The following is a 17,846-nucleotide window of genomic DNA, read 5'->3' as shown; positions in this document are numbered from 1 at the left end:
AAATATGCACGGAGAGACTCTCTCCCACCACCTCCCTTGTCCCTGCCTCTCTTGGTTTTGTTTTGATGGTGGGTGACATTAAGAAGCAACACTTAAATGGGATTTCAATTAGACAGCTTGCGGCCACAACTGTTCGGTCTTCTTGGTTAAATTGTATTAACTACAGAGTCAAACATATGTGTTGGCATCTTTGTGTGTTCCACGATAAGCCGCAGACATCCATCAAAGGAATTCCAATTATCACACTGAAAATAACAGTTTGCTCTTTTCCTGATGTTATTTTCACTGTGGATTCATGTCTCTCCATCGTTCAGAGCCAACTGTGGCGCCCTCCGGCTGCCCTGCTCCCCTTTAACCAGCCCCCCCTGGTGGAACACTTGGGTCCTGAACTTGACGACACACTCCAGCATGCCCTCTCGTCTGTCCGCTTGCTCGTGTTGAGGGCAGTGATGGAGAGGATCGTCTGGCTGGAAGGTTTTGTCCACTCGCCGTGGGCTCCTCCGTCCCGCAGGTGAGTGACTGACAGGCAGCCACACACCAGCCAGGCGGTCAGAGGAGTCGACGACTCCACCAGCGCTGCCACGGTGACCTTCACACCAGTGCAACGGTTTGGACTTGTTTTAATACACAGCCTTGGTATACATTTTTCTTGACTCGGATGCTGGAAATTGGACTTTCTGACGAAGATGAAAATGCTTTTAAGTCCTAAAACAAGTGAAATGTTTTTTTTAAGTCCTTGCACATTTTTGTCAGTGTTAAAGTATAAACTACTTTCTACTGTGACTGCAGTTCTTTCAGTCTCCTGTAAAAAGAAACTCCTGAGGCTTTGCAGACAACACTGTGTGAGATCCAGCCCATGAAAGTCCAAACTTTGAATAATCATTGTCATACTTCCTTCATTTTATTTTGCCTTGCGCCCAGACGACTCCCTACTCACTAAAACATTGCCCATTGTGTCTCTGGCACAGGCTTGGTGAAAGCTGACTAAATGTATGCAGTTACTTTTTCAGTTTCGTTTTGTTTTTTTCATTTCTCGTCTCCCTGGAAGAGCTCTTTGAAAAGTATATGATTGGAATTTCACTTGATAGTCTAACAAATTGCTCAGCACTGCAAACATATGCATCATTTTAAAAGATAAGAAAAGAAATTGTATTGTCTGTTTGCACAGAAAATTGTTTCGCAACACCAGCTTGACACTCTTAACAGGACGAGAGACAAATACACAGAACCTGAGCAGCTCATCAATAAAAATAGGCAGGGATGATCGTGTCCAGGAGCTCCAAAGCAACAGGCGGATCATTTTCACAATTTTTTGGTGAATTGTAGGCACAGGGATGGTGTTCATTTTTTATTGGAACAAATTTCCAAGCTGTGGATAATTCACGCGGAGTACATCATCCTAAATTTGACAGATCTGACCCGGTCGTCCACCAGAACTGACGAGTCGGGCAACGAGAGCAGAAAGACGCCCGTGGCAACTCTGAAGAAGCTGCATCAGCTCCGGGCTGCCGAGCCGCTGTGCCGATCCACAGTGTGGCATCATGGGATACATGCTCACCATGAGCCTGAAGCGGTCGAAAGCACCACAGCCGAGGCAGACCTCCCGAGTGGTACCAGCGCCGGAGACCACACCATCTGAAGGACTTTGATAGACTGATCCATAATCGCCTTCGCCCCCCGGTAAGAACTTCATTAGACATTCGTTTGTTGCAAAAAGTCTTTTTTTTTTTTTAATGGGCAGATTTTGTACAATCTTAAAATTATAACAAGAGTAGATTGCATATCTATCTCTGATAACCATATTGTAAATTTGTCTTTGCTACTCAGTCTCTTATTTTTTGTTTTTGTTTACTTTAACTTGTGTGAAAATGCAACTGTTATTTCTATTCTATTCTATGTATTTTTGTTTGATTCTGTAGGCCTTGCTGGCTTAGATAAATCCCAGTTTTCCTTCACACTGCTCCTCAAAAAGCCAGATTTCTCCTCACAGAAACTTTCCAGGGCTTTATTCATCCGTCGGAGCAGCCTGGTGTAAAGGTGGATGCGAATCAAAAATACTCCAGAGTGTTATAACTGGATGAGATTCAGGGTGGGGGGGAATGTGATTAAGCGGCACTCTTCCCTCCCTCATTTCAACAATTAATTATGATAAGCTCTCCGACAGGCACTTAAACTTGTTTATGTTTAGGTTTAAGGCTGTGGTTATCCTATTATCCTGTTAGATGTTAATGTGTGCTCCGCGGCCGCGCGAACGTTAAGCCTCGCGTTGCTGGAAAAGAGCATGCATGGTCAGCAAAGCGTCCCTGGACAAATGGAAGGAAAAGAAAAAAAAGAGAAAAGAATATTATCCTGGATCAAGGATAAGTCAAGCCGGCTGTTCCCGTCCTCCACAGCCTGCTGCTTAAATCCAACACCAGCTTGCCAAATAAGCCTTGAGCCTCTGCGCTATTTCCCTGAGCTGCAGACCTTGACCTCGCACGCCGAGGGCCCAGAAACACTCACTCGACCCGGGTATCATGACTGCTGCCGCGGAGGCGTGAGCAGATAAGGCATGATGAATGCAGATTGTTTGCGGTGTGACAGACTCATTCTTTTACAGTGGGATGGTGCTTTCATGAGGGGCGCGCCCATGCAGCCCTGGGAGGGACTGAAGGAGGATAGGAGAAAATCAAAGGAGAAGAAGATAGAGGACAAAGTGAGAATGTAATATAGAAAATAAGAGATTAAAAAAGAAAAAAGAGAAGGGTTGTGGGACTATTATCAAGCTGGAGGACGGCGACAAAAGAAAGATTCACTTTTGGGGAGTCGATTTTTTTCAGGCAAGCAGAGAAAATGATAAAAAGATTCAAAGAAAGCTCTTTAAAAAACCGAGCGAGCAAAACAAAAATGACAGACGGAGACTGGAAAGATGGACACCTTGTGCAGCACAGTTGCTAACCTATCGTTGTCTTTTTTTTCTTCCTTTTTATCTCTGAGTTGTGGGATTTATGCTTCTCCCAGATACACAGACAAAGCCCCCGTCTGATACTCTCCATGGCAACTGAAAGTGGTGACTAATTTTAGGGTTGCTTTTTGGATAACACTTCACGTTATTAAATACCCGTTGGACAGCTTCCCTGCTGTGCCTTCTCCGAACAGGAGGGGGGTTGTTTAACATGCTTAGAGGCTGGAGTACATGACACAGTTTTTCCTGTCAGGCACATCGAAGCTTTACCACAAATGCAGACGATTGGCTCTTCCTGTTGTTGTAAAGTGCTGTGGAAAAGCGTCCGCACCCTAGAAGATCCTCTTCTCTTTTTGCTTTCATTGTCACGCTCCAATGCTTCAGAGAAACAAAATTTTTATATCGGAAACAAAAACTATCAGGAGGGAAAGAAGGAAGGAAGGAAAAGAAATAAATTAAATGATACTGCGTGGAAAGTGTTGCAAATGGGCAGGGACAGTTTCATGATGTAAGTTGCAGCAACTTGTTTAACATGAAACAAGCGAAATGTCAAGTGGTCTTATTATAAACGCGAGTTCGATTTCAACAACCAATCCGAGAGTAAATCTGATATGAATCTGCGAAAGAAAATGTAATGAAAACGAATCGCGCGCTCGCCAAAAAGTCTCAGATCTCGTTACATGGAGTTGTGACTTGCATCACTTTATATCAAGCCTTGTAATGAAACTTAAATTGTGTTTTTTCCCGTTCGTAGGACATCAGAAGAAGGAACGTCGCCCTTCAGATGTCGGGGAACAAACAGCACTTTGAACGGGAGCAGCACCTGTCTCGTGTTTCGACGCCGAAACAGCGACAGGAGTCTCTTGTCAGTAATGTGGGCCCACCAGCCTGCGTCCACGGTATCTATGGTAACAGCACTTGGTTGAAATCCACAGATCTGTTGTGTGGATTAAGGTGGTCCAAAGACGGGTCCAATGTGTACAGCCTTTTGATTCGGCATATTTGCTTTGACACCCGTCCACAAAAAAACTCTTGCTCTGAAAGGCACATGGATCAGTGGTAGAGCAGGGCCAACATATGCACAATAATCAATACATCCATTAATCGCGTTATAAATGAAAACAAACTCAATGATTTCCATTGGCATGATTTATCATTTCTCTCTTTTTTTCCCCTCTTTCTACCAAAAACTGGATGATAAAAGTCTTCAGTTTGGTGCTTTGGTCTCTAGTAGCCCTTTTTTCTTTAAGGACGATTTTATTTACAAAGACTTCAAAATTAATTTGATTTGTTTTGTTTATTCATTTTGGATATTTAAAATGTCTTCCGGTGTCAAATTCATTAGAATTTAAAGTTCGCAGATCTTTTAGAACGTACTCTTGCATTATTTTGCCATTACCATGATATTACTTGAAAATGGTCTCAAAAGAACATTATCGTTTATCACAGTTACTTCCGGAACTACTTATCGTCCAGCAAAATCTTTTGTCGTGACAGACAAATTCAATCCTCAATTCAATGATCCCAGGTTAGATTCCTGACCCCAGGCCATTTACTGGCTTCCTCTTTGCTCCCTGTCCTTCTTCCTGTCCATTTACTGCTGAATAAAGGCAACTAGCGCCTTGAAAACCTATAAAGGAAAGTCAAAGGATAGAAACAATGCAATTATTTTTTTGGTTTGCTTTTAAAACTCAGTGTGTTTTGCACTGTAAGCCAACTAATGTGTTAATTCCTTACTTTCAGTGATATCCAAGTTGCGTAAGTATGTAATGTGACTATCTGCCCAGGGGATGATCTGAATTTTCTGATAATCTATCAAGCCTCAGTTTGGTATTCAAAGCCGGACTGGGATCAGATCAGCAGCCACTGCTGTGCACCTGATCCTAAATACATACATCAGTCGGCTCCTGCTCTGCAGGAAGAACATCCAGCTCCGACGTCATGCTAAAATCTGCTAGCTTCACTGCTCTCCTGTACTTCTACTATTTATTTTCCAGTTATCAGATACATTTTTTGCACTAATTGTCATGTGAAACGTTCCTCCTACTACCTCACTATCAAAGCTCTTGAACTTGTTAGGAGCTGAAAGACCTTCTTCCAGCAACCTTGTCGATTTTTGTTTTCCAACTTGTTTTTTTCTTTTAACCGTATTAAATGCTCTTTGGTTTACTTTATTTCCCATTTTAATATGCTGAACTTGATGTTTCTTGACTTTGTGACTTTAGCCGTAACAAATCTGGTCTTTGCTGATTTTGCCGCTCGCCAGTTCATTTGTAATGACTTCCCCTGGGAGATTTTAGTCTTGTTCCAGCACTTCTGAGCTCTTGTTTTGCTTCAATTTTTCATGTTCTTTTTACTCTTCTTTTGCAATGTGTTAGTTGTATTATTTTTTTCCCCCATATATCTATTTTACATCCTGGCAAGTTCTTTCATCACATGCTGCTGAGTTTTCAGATACAGAATTTTCTTTTTCGCAAAAATAAAAAAAGTGCTGACAGACCTGCAAATTGCTTAAAGAAGTTACAACTTGAATCAGTTTGAAGCTAAAGCTTGTTACTTAAAGCTATGAAGTGTAAATAAACTAATCCCTGCTTAAACAGTGAGCCAAAACCAATTATAAAAATTGAAGATGAGCCATGAGTTCCAGTGGAAAAGGCTGATCTTATCAATTTGTGCTGCTGTGAAAGTAAGGTCTCCAAATAGCTTGGTCAACCGATTTACTCTAAAGACATAGAAGTATTAGAGGCAACGGACAAGCAACGTTTTGAAGTCAAATTTATTTGAACCTTTAAATGTAAAATGCAATTTCAAGCAAAAAGTACAAATAGGTTGATTGATTATTTTCCTCCTTTTTTTTGTCATTGGGAGCTACATTTAAAAACTTGCATGTTTGTTCTTGCACTTTGACAGTTTGGACCTAGAACCATCTGTGTAGTTTATAGAACCAGGATTATTTATTTATATTTATTTAGTATCATCCATATTTCCATCAGGCTCCCGTTTGTTGCATGCCTTAATTTGGGATCGTTTTTCCAAAGTGATATGCAGCGTTAGTTTTTAGCGTTACAGCAATAGTTTTCCTTTTACTCTGTTATAAAGAAGACTGACAGAGTGTGAGTAGCACGTACACAAGCTTGATTCGCCGTTCTCCTAGCTCTAATTGATTGCTACTGACGGGGAGCGGTGACAGAACCGCACCATGTTATTCTGTTACGACATTTTGACAGTTTTAGCAATGATTTAAAGACATATTTCTATAAAAGCTACATACTGCAGCTTTAATAGCCTTTTTTTCTAAAGGTTTACTCACATTTGTAAAGAAGAACCTTGGCCTTTACGTAGCTATAACAGAGTGAGTTCTGGGATTTTGTGGGCTTCAGTTGGCTTCTTGTTTCACAATCAGTTTTTAGAAATGTTTCATTTTCATCAGCTATTTAATTATTTTTTCTCATTTCCTTCTTGCTCCCTGTTGTTTCCTTTTCTCCTACTATTTCAAGGTCTTCTGAACAATGAGATCTGTCTCTTGTCTATGGAGACTGGACGTTTTATTATATAACTCTTTGTGGATGGCCTGACTTGGAGCAAAAAAATATATAAAAAACAAAAAAAAAACAACCCTGAGCCTAATTCAGAATCGTTGCACGCGCTAAGCGAGAGGTGATTGACTGCTTAATTGATACTCTCCACTGCACATATGTGGGCTGTTATCCCAGCAGCCCACAATTATTGATGAATTACCATATCATCAATATTTAAGCAATCTCACACGGGGTAACAAAAAAAGGAGGAGGAGGGGAAAAAGACTGAATATAATGGGCTGCAATTTGTGAAATATTCAGAGAAGGGATCTTTCGGACCGGTCCCACGTGTGACGAGGAAGTAAACGCTCCAGAGCGTCGGCGTCTTTTCCCCCGCCATTATCGGGAGGGCAGTCGTCCCTTCTGGCTCCAGATCGACAAGGAAGTCAGACGTCGGGAAGGACAATTGGCAACTTTTGAAACTTTAATCACCGCCATGAATTAATCAATAAAAGTGTGGATAAATGAAGCAGGCGCTTGCACCTAAACGATGGCAGGGGAGGCCCCCGTGGCGTGCTGCTGCGCTCGCCTGCTGAATAAATCATTCTCCGCGAAGGCCTGGAGTGTCCTGCAGAGCGAGTGCTCCCTGACTCCAAAGCTTCTCCCTCCTGAATCTCGGCGGCGATGATCTCAGGGCCGCGACTCGGAGCGCCGGGCTGACTCTGTAGGATCACCTCGCCCAAAGTAGACTCACCCGGAATATTTATCACACAGAACTCTCGCTAATTTCTTGTGGGACCCAATTTAGAGCAAGCTTTTGCTAGGCAATGTCAACAGTTAAGACTTTACGACTGACTCTCTAATCGCAACCTATTGTTGTGTGTTTAGATTCAATCTTTAACACCAGAGCACACCAGAGACGCAGTTTAATATCTTCCTCTGTCCCCCAGACGCTTCAATTGATGCTCTGTGTGTCCTTAATATAATTACAGCCCACACCTCAGTTTAATATAGAACCACTGGTGGCTGACGGGTCCAACACTGGCTGCTGGAGTAATTATGCAGTTTGAGGGACTTGATTACTAGCCTCCAACACAAAGACTTGTCTTAGCTTAAAGGTTATCCACTGTGGCAGAAGCAAACATCAATTTCATATTGTACCGGAAGTCCAGAGCAAATCTGACAACATCTATATGCAGGCGTGTGGGACGGCGACTTTGTTTTCTCGCAAGCGCTGTTGGTAGCAATAACATAGCATGTGAAATTAGCCGAAGATAATCACATTAGTCTATAAACAGGGTGATATTGTTGTTGATTTTCATTGACTTTCCAATCCCATGAACACTAATTTGAAATTGCATTGTCAGTAAGTTTCATAATATTACGTTCTTCATAAACATCAAAATTAGAAGCTACTCAACCCACTGGCCCCTATAATGTTTCCCATGTCTGATGAAACAACGGATTTTAAAATGATGGCTAATGAGAGCGTCAAACAGCTACTTTTCACAGTACTGTTCATCTTTGGCTAGGTTTGGAAGAGTGTCAGTTTTACCCTGTGGTGTTTTGTTTTTTTGCATGTTCGCCTGTTCTTTCTCAAGACGTGGAAACCACAGAAAATAAAACACCTTTGATACCTGCTGCTGTTTCTGGTAGCTGGAGCCAAGTGAGAGGAAATGTACAGGAACTAAGTTTAATCAAAGTCAGTGAGCATGCTGGAGACCCTCTACTTGTAAACATTTAATGGATTGATGGATTGATACATGAACGCTCTTACACCTCTGTGATGTCTAATGTCAGGGTTTCATGCTTTTAAGAACAAAGCCAATCTGGGCTCTTAGCCGTGCTGCACCCGTCTATAGCGCCGCTGTGTCTCTGGAGTTCAGTTTCTTTCTAATTCATCCTCAGGACTCAGTGGAGCGCGACAATCGCTCCTCTCCACACTCTTCCACAGATCTGAGGCTGCGATTACACCCCAAATCAAATGAGTCTGGGACTGAAAGAAGGGGCGGTGGGCTGGGTTGGAGCTTGAATGGGAGGAGAGAGGCTGTGGGGAGATGGGGGACGGTCTGGCAGATGTGCACACAGATTTATCATGAAAGCATGTGTGTGTCTGAGTGCTTTGAGGCAGAAAGTGTGGGTGGTACGTACAGAATCGTTTAGGATTCACGAAAAGCCCGTCGGTCCCTGAAAGGGCGTTGAGTTTTTGTATGGTGATTCAGTAGTGGATGTGCGTTGGATATGCCTCACCAGACCAAAACAGCATTTGTTTGCAGCTGCGCTGGCATACGCATTTTAGTTTCTGTGACGGGAGAATAGCCTGGCAGTGAAGCCGTTCACAACAATAAGTTCCAGCATCATCACTTTGTCCAGTGGAAATTGGTGATCCACTCAGTGTGCTTTTTCTGTATGTGGCAGCTGTGAACTTTATGTTTTGAGAGGTTTTTGTTGCTGTATTTCTACTTTTTTTTTTCTTCAATAGCCCATGTAGCACCAGTATCAAATATATAGCTGCATGTGGAATGGCATTTTTACAAGTGGACGGGTTGCAGTTTGACTAATGGGACCTGCAGAAACCGCTGTGTCCAACCTCTATCTCCGTTCTCCGTAGTTTGGAGTTTCTCTACGTAAGCAAATCCCAAGAAAAGCTTGTTAAGATCCCCCCTGATCTGCTTGAACAGCAAAAAAACAAAAAAAAAAACTTTTACAAGGAGACACTTGCACAACAAGAAATTATGGATACTGGCTCCAAATGGTTTTGCAAGGTGCAGCGTGGACAACATTTTTAAAGACGCAAGCCGCTACTTTGCCTTGTTTGTGAACTTTTCACAAGCAAGACATTTGTCACGTTGCAAACACAAACATCAATGTATTTATTTATTTTTTTGTAGTTCTTAATGATGGATAAACCCAAATTGTACAATTAGTAAAATGGAGAGAAAATTATTCTTACAAATACGATTCTCAGAAGTGTGTTATGCGAGTGTGTTAACGTAAAGACTTTGCAGAATCACTTTATGCTGCAGTGACAGCTTGGAGACTTTAGAAACTGCAACAGATTGAAGAAAGAACTGGAATCAGAATCATTTTGGTACGTATTGAAATCATCATTAAATAAAAACAAGTTATGTATAGAAATTTTAAAATCAAGTTATACTTGAAACATGAAAACCTTTCAGAGATTTTTTTCTTGAATTAAATGAAGGCTATTTCACCCATCTGCTGTGTATTTCCTTGTGGTCCAGTCTTGTTCCCAGTATGAAATGGTGCCATCTACCACAGAATAATTGCTTCCTGCCAAGGTGGCTCTGCTGCTGCTCCCCTTACTTTTCTTTGCTAACATATTTTCTTCCAGGATTTATCCTCCATTTGGCTCAATCCATCTTCCCATCGACACACGTAGCATTTTGCATACAGGATGAAAAATTGAACTCATCTGAGTTCACATGTATCGAGTCTGTTGACATGAGAAACAACACATCAGCGCAGCAGTGAAAGAACATCATACTCACAGGTGTCAGGATTTTATTTTTTTCCAGATTCACTGTAAATCTATCTGTGAATCTGAATGAGAGAAGAATTAGAGTTTTGAAACGGCCTAGTCAGAGTCCAGAGCTAAACCTGAAGAGGGAGATCCAGACAATCTAATCTATTTGCAGGACCTTTGCAAGATGAAACGGGAACATGTAGCTCTTTCTAGCATGTACAAAGAATGATTCTTACGCCAGCTGACCAAAATCCCTAGCAATTTGGTCTAATTAAATTTATTCTTGTGTGGACAGTGAGGAACATTTCTTTTCTTTTTTTTTTTTTATTATTACAGCGTCTGCTAATGTCTGGTTTGAACTGACCCAGTGTTGTTTTTTTTCCACAATGAATTTGACACCTTTCATTGTGGCAAGCCAACGGTGTGTTAGTGTTTGTGAAATAAAAAGAATAAAATACACAAAGCCAAATGTTGGGGTTTTGCCAAAAGATGACACTGTTACACATATTCATTCATTCATGTAATGTCTGTCGGCTTCCCGCCCATCCATGCGTGGCAATTGTGCAACCAAATTAAGAACTCCTGCCTCAAACATAAACAGTAGATGTGTAAAAAGCAATCTTAACATATTGCTTTAAATTTATTTACAAAGCTCTAACTGTTTGGCATGAAGCATTTGGCAGCTATTTTAATTTGTTTTGATAATTCTCCAATCCCATTGAAAAATTTCAGCTGCAGTCCGTGCTTGTGCAAATGAATGAAACAAAGAAATTACACGAGTAAAAACCTGATTTTTATGTAATAAAATTAAATACCAGAGCAGGGAAGGCCAATTATTTCCATGACCACGAAGGTTTTAGTCTGAAACTGTGAAGTAATGCTGCTCATCATCTCAGACTGAGGAGCGCATTCGACTCATTCAAGCAAAGTCGAGTTTAAAGAGCAAAAATAAATTGCTTCCTAACCACTTACCATTCTTAGTGATCTAAATAGCCAATTAATTCAGATTTTAAAGGGAAGGCTAATTATCAAATCATCATTTAGTAAGTTAATTATTTTTGTCCTCATCAACTTAGTTTTAATAAATTCCAACTAATGAAAACAATTTTGTTACACCTTTTGCCAAATGCCTGATAAAAGCCCATTTCAGTTTCGTTTCTCAATAGTTAACAAAGCCAAGGTTTAAAAGAGCAGGTCGCTTATATCAAACTTTTTTTGTTTGTTTTGTTGAAAAGTTAACTTTTTCTGGAGTAATAGTCAAAGACAAAACATGGATTTAAGAACCGACAGTTTTCTCTAATGTTATATATCATCACCTACGTTTCACCAACAAAGTAGTGAGCGGTTTGGAAATTAGAAAGTTCTGACTCGGAAAGCAACTGCAGTCACATTAAGATTTTAAATGTATATTGAAAATGGGATTTAAACATCATCATATCCACAAAAGAATTCAACCAAGAGACTCAGAAATCCTTCAAAATGTTTTACATTCAGCAAAACTACTTACAGTATGTTAAAGGAATTGACACACACTCCCATAGAAACCAACCTTATTTCTTTTGTGATGGATTATTTGTGTTGCATCTCTGTGCAGGACCTTGTGGGTTTATATTAAAATTAGTTTTTGCCTCCTGGCTTGGATAAAGTTACCATCCGTCCGTAAAGGAAATGTGTTTTAGTCCCTTGAGCTCTAAACAATATAAATATCATATTGAATTTCTGCTTTGCATTTCAACAACAAAGTTAGATATGGAGCTGTAATACTACAGCCACTGAGCTTATTGTTTTCTACTTTAAAACCACTAAAACTACTGTTTTCTGAAGAAATAGACAATTTCGCCATTGTTTCTTATATATCTGACAATTTTAGAAAACATAATAGAATCTCCCGCTAAATCAGGCAGGCACCCATTTTTTTTGGGCATGTTGGAAAAAACTCTGGCAGCTTCAGGAAGTCATCGATCCTGTGTTTGTCGTTACGACGATGCACTGAGAACTGAACTAACCCGTGACATCGTGACCTAAAAGGACACGACGTTCCACAAGCTGGACGGCGTTACCTCACATGTACAACGATGACCTAGAAAAGGTAGAAACGTTCCTCAAGTTTTCACAATGGCCGATGTGGCGCAGCTGATTTACAACAACGCTTGGCAACGCACGACTTCATTCAAAGCGCAAAAAGAAGCAAATTAACCTGCTGTAGTCTGACGAACACACCTTTGGGAATTTTATGGTAAAAGCTCATGCCAGATAACATGGAGGCACGAACAGGGCCAGCTTTGAACTCTATCATGTGCAATTTGTTAAAGCGGTGAAACAAAAGCGTTCTTTACCGCTCCACATTAATCTGCGGAAGACACTGCACAGACTTTCTTTGTGTGGGTGCACTAAGCCGTCATTGTGTGTCTTTTTTTTTTTTTTTTTTTGCTCGACTTGCTATATACACGTTATTTGTTTGCTTGAAAGGGACGAGAGCTTCAAAGTAAATAGGATCGCCGCGACTTCAGGCGCCCGCATCTGTCTCGGGTGTTTCACTTCGTGTCTGTCAAGCAATGAGACCTGTCGCTGGTTGTTGCCGGTCCCATCAAGATGAGTGGCAACGTCCCCGCAAGGGCATGGCGAAGGGGAAAAAGAGAGAAAGAAAAGCAAAATTACCCCCGGTAACAACAACGAATGTCGTTCCTGACAAGTCGCTTGTAATTTTATTGTTGACCGGCTGACACCATCTGCAGTTCAAAGCTGATACTGGGCCACACGCTAATGAGATCAGACTCTGATCCGGCTTCAGCATAAAAAAGAAGAAGAAGGAAAAAAAAGATCTGAACAACACCTTGTTTGTTAATAATTTATTACACAGCAACAACCAAGATCTAATTGGGGGGGGGGCAAACATAAATTGTTAAAGCTATGAAAGTTCAAAGACATATTTTGATGCACTGTTTTTCTAGAATGCATCTACAAAAAAGAAAAAATCGAAACAGGCTGTGGTTGTGAGACATTTTTCAGACATGCATAACTGCGTCTGGCATGTGGGAACACAATGCAGCTATCTGCAGTCAACTCAAAGGCTATTTGGTTAAGAAATGTCTTGAAATGGTTACAGTCTTGTCATTTTTGTATTTGATAAAGTAAAATTGTAGGGAACTACCAGAGTTATCAGGAGCAGATTTTTTTTTTTTTTTACAAAAGTATTGCTATCCTTTAAAGTTTTTTTTATTGTGCCCGGTTACATTATTTTGTAGAACATTCCTTCCCATTCCTCTTCAAGCTTAGATATATTGAAATAAAATCATATGTTTTCATCAGTTTTCAAGCCTTTTCACAGATTTTTAAGGCTTGTACTTCAACTTTGCCATCCTTTCACATGAATCCCATTTCCTCTAAATTATTCCATTAAAGCTCCGGTTGTATGTTTAAGGTTGTTGTCCTGCTGAAAGTTTATCCTCCTCCTCACTGAATCCTCTAAACAGCTTGACTCACAGGATTACCCCATTTTAACCTCGATCCATTTTCTCTTCAATCCTGACCAGCTTTTCTGTCCCTGATGAAGAAAAACCGTCCCCACACCATGATATTGCCACCACGTATCACCAAGGAGATGATGTGTTCAGGGATGATGTACCCTGCACAGCTTGTGGCGAAGTAGGCAACAAGCAGGACTTTTTATGTCTTTTTCTTTCCCAGGCAGTCTTCGAGAAAGGCAAATTTTTTGGACAGATTCTCTCAGCTGAACTCTGCAGCTCCTCCAGAGTTTCCACGACCAACAGGGCTGTTTGTTTAAGGGTCATCTAGGTCTTGCGGTTCTGTCATGCTATTTCCATTCTTGGATAACCGACTGAGAGACGTTTAAAGTTGGGATTTTATTTTCTAACCCACTCCTGCAATATCTACAACACCTCAGTCCTCCTCAACCAGATTCATCTCCAGTCTCTTCTCTATTTTTCATACTAACATCATACAAGCCGTATATTCCACGCAAGGCATTTAATTGTCAACAGACTGCAATAGTTAATTGGTCTGTGATTTACGTCACTGCAAACTCCAAACAGCATCTCAGCCGCCATGGTGGACCACTGGACATGCCATCTGCTATCCGAGAGCTGCACAGTGTGGAGGAGGGTTATTATGAGTTTAATTTTGAGCAGTGCCAGGAACACGCAACGTTTGGAGTGAAATGATGGCGATTTTGCAGCCTCGCAAGCAGCACATCTCTCTGAAGAAGTGAGAAATTATACAACTTTGAAAAAGGTACTATGTTTTTTTTTTCTCTATTCATATCTGAAAGTATATGAGTCATGATTCTTCTTCCAAATAAACACACATATGACTCTTGGGCGTCTATGTCAAACATACTCCAGCAGAATTTTATCTTTCCAGATGTAGCTCCTGGGAGTATTTGCAGTGGTGATCTCACACATCTGCATACGGATGTTTTTACAGTGCAATGAATAATTTCCATGTAAAGTGAGATTTATTGCACCCAAAGTTAGCTGAATACATACAGTACACGAGTGCAAACAATCATGCATCCACTCACTCATACCTGAGGATAATTTGGAAAAGCAATGAATGAGAGAAGCACTGGGAGAATGTACAAACTCCATGCAGGAAGATCTTAGGATGACATTTGACCTTCGGACCTTCTTGCTGCAAAGCAACAGTGCAACCAACTGTGGCCCCTCTTGAACATTGAGCACCTTCATTGATGGATTTCTCTAAAAGACACATTGTTTTTGTTAAGAGTTTAAACATTTAGTAACTAACAATAACTTCTGACATTTGGCTAAACTCAGACTGTAACTTAATCGACTACTCTGACTGCACGACCATTCAGCCATATCAGAAGCTGAACGTAATGTCAGATGGATATAAAAACATGTGAACTCTGTTTTCTTTTGAAAGGTATGCAACCTAACAGCAAGTGGCTGGTGAACATGGAGTCACTGACTGAACTGCTCTCATCCTGAGGCTAAATGTGCAGAGATGCTGAAAAAGTCAGGTGTTGCTGTAAATGCTCCCCATGTATTCCCAGCTGAATTAGAAAGGTAAGAGAAAACAGAGAATACGATACGAGCTGCAGACATGAGTAAAGATTTTCTACCTCTTCGTTCTTTCTTCCTCGAGCCACATGTAATATTAAATAGTTCTTTTTATTGCTTTTTGTTGTCGACAGTTTTATTGGCTTGTCCTTGGACTTTGACTACTTTTTGCTCATTTTGAGTTTATCCCTGCACCTGGTGACACCACATGCAATATTGTGAAAAAGTGTTTTTTCTCCCTCTGATTTCTTATTTAGCTTTTTTTTAAAAAGATGTTTCAGATTGTGGAAGGAATTTAACACAATAAATCAGGCAAAGATAATCTGAGAAATAAAAACAAATTTTAATATGTGAAGGATAAAAAGCTCTCCAAACCAACTTTGCCCTTGGAGAAATAGTAATTACCTTTAAACTTAATAAGTGATTGTGCCGAAGGAACAATGTTATCAAGCATTGGTGATAATTAGCAATGATTCATTTACAAGTCTGTGGAGACATTTTGACCCACAATTCTTTACTGAATTGTTTTAAGTAGAAACTTTGGAGAACCTATTTAAAGTCATACCACATCATCTCATTCAGACTCATGTCTAGACTTTGACAACCTCAGTTTTTTCAACCAATTTAGAAAAGGATCTGCTGAAACACTTTGGGCTGTCGTCCTGCTGCGTCACCCCAGAACATTCAAGTTTCAGGCCCTGACGTTGCACATTGTTTTTCTGATATTACACAAGATGTAAGGGGACACACCATTCAGGAATTTCATCTCGCATAGATGCAGTTTTTGTACAGACTCAATCTTATTGTTATACCACGAACCCCAACCTTAATTTATGTGATTTCTGCAGTGGTTTGGGTTATTTTGTGACCACCTGGGAGTGACTTTGGTGGGTCAGCCAAGCCAGGGAATAATCTAAGCTGCTCCATGTATTCTATGTATTCTCCATTTGTGGGCAATGAATCTCTCTCTAGTTCTCAAGAGTCCAAAAAGCCTAAAAATTACTTTGTAATCCTCTCTAGGCTAATAAGTCAATGACTTGGTTTCTCATCTGTGCTTTCTTTAGATTGGGGTGTGATATAAGGTTGGCTGGGTGTAGCTCGTAAAACGGTTTGTTACTATAAGGCACAATTATGTTTCCACATAGGACCAGATTAGTTAGACATCGATAAATGAAGTCATCATTTGAAAACTATAAGTTATTTGAAAACTATAAGTAAGATAGAAAAGGAAAATTAGAAGAGATATGTAAGGCAATAATATAGCAAAAGTCCTTTTTAAAAGTGGAAAGTGCACAATTGGAAGAAAAGTAAATGTATAATTCTTAAAAAGAGTGAGAGCATTATCTTAAAAAATACAGTTAAGCCCTGACTCCAGACTCCCTACTTCTTCCACTGTATGCCAAAATGTTCAATTAGCTCTTTGGGAATCTTTTTATTGGTGATAAAATGCTACTTCATGTTTTTCCTAACAGTGCAGGGAAATCATCTCAGTTGTCTCTTTGACAGGCTGCTGGGAATGACGAGCCCAAAAACAATCCCAAATTGTCCTTTGCTTGAATTTTCTGCTACGTGTAGACACAACTATGACTCATCTTTTATGTTTAAGAGCCTTTTTATGCCTGAACGATTCATAGGTCAGAGTGAAGTGGCTTAACAAACCATAGATCAATACTCTGAAAATGGATAGGCACTGGACTGAAATGATTTAAAAAGCAGCATCAATCTTTCTCAAAGCTACTTAAAAACATACAATAAAGCTCATTTGACAGTCGCCTCTGAAACGTCTCGGTTCGCCGTCAGCCAGAATCAAGCTAACCAGTGTTAGCAATTAATATATCTTTTATTAAAACGTCGGGGGTTTGTTCCGAGGTGAAAAAGCAACTTCTCTGTGAGTTTAATTTCTTTTAAAATGCGACACCTATTCAAAAAGCGAGGAATCCGAGTCTGTGTCTCTTCCCACTGCGACAAACCCAAAGCTCATGGGAGCACCTTGAACTTGCACCTCGCAATACTTTGCAAATAAGATTAGAGCAATTTAATTAGACAGAAAGCCAGAGTAATAAAACCATTAAATTAGTCAGTGGTGCAGAGCAACAGTGGCAAGGAATCACACTAATTAACCTGTGTCTCTTACTGTTAAAGCCCAGCTTGTCATAATGGAGAAGACTTGATGCAGCACTGACCCTAATGTCAGAACCTTGTCCGAAGCAGTTAAATTTTCATCTGCTGCGCAACATGACGATGTACATGCAAAGTATCTAATACCTCCTATTTCCTCACCAGCTTGATGGGTGCATAAGCAAACTTAACCGTTTGACAACTGGCTGCGTGCATGACAACCTGACAGCACAGATTTAATTTTTGCTGTGAAATGTGTTGGGAACAGTCCCAAAAAGCTTGGAACCGTTAAAAAAAAAAGGACAAATTGGACTCTGATAGTGTTTGTGCACAAAAAAAACAACAACAAAGAACAGTTCACTGTGTTGCACAATAGCTTGCTGCTGGTGGTGGAAATAACATTTATAAAATGGGGAAAAAAAGTGATGCTTCTGCCAAAACTATCAGAGACTCGTTTTTAATGTGCCCACCAACAATACAACCTCCAATATAAGGAGAAATCAACAAGAGTTCTTGTGTCAATGCTAATGAGGAGATGGTACCTAAGGCATTGCCATTAGCAGGTGTTGTATCTCTTCTCTAAAAGAGCCACATTGTCAGTAATAAGCAAACCAGTTTGACACACACTAGTCGGTCACATGGCATCCATCCATCCATCCATCCATCCATCCATCCATCCATCCATCCATCCATCCATCCATCCATCCATCCATCCATCCATCCATCCATCCATCCAT

General features: G+C 40.4%; 1 long non-coding RNA gene across 1 annotated transcript in view; it reads left to right on the top strand.

The window, feature by feature from the left end:
- Positions 1-11,833: 11,833 nt before the first annotated feature.
- LOC108165749 (uncharacterized) overlaps positions 11,834-17,846 on the top strand; it is a 9,944-nt gene continuing 3,931 nt past the window's right edge. Inside the window, exon 1 of the long non-coding RNA XR_001776077.1 lies at positions 11,834-14,997. This is a non-coding gene — a long non-coding RNA (uncharacterized LOC108165749). The remainder of the gene's footprint in view (positions 14,998-17,846) is intronic.

Source organism: Poecilia reticulata, linkage group LG21 (assembly GCF_000633615.1).
Source record: "Poecilia reticulata strain Guanapo linkage group LG21, Guppy_female_1.0+MT, whole genome shotgun sequence".
In the NCBI taxonomy this organism is placed as follows: Eukaryota; Metazoa; Chordata; class Actinopteri; order Cyprinodontiformes; family Poeciliidae; genus Poecilia; species Poecilia reticulata.
The sequence above is the reverse complement of the archived record's forward strand: the minus strand, read 5'-3'. Positions and strand labels throughout refer to the sequence as shown.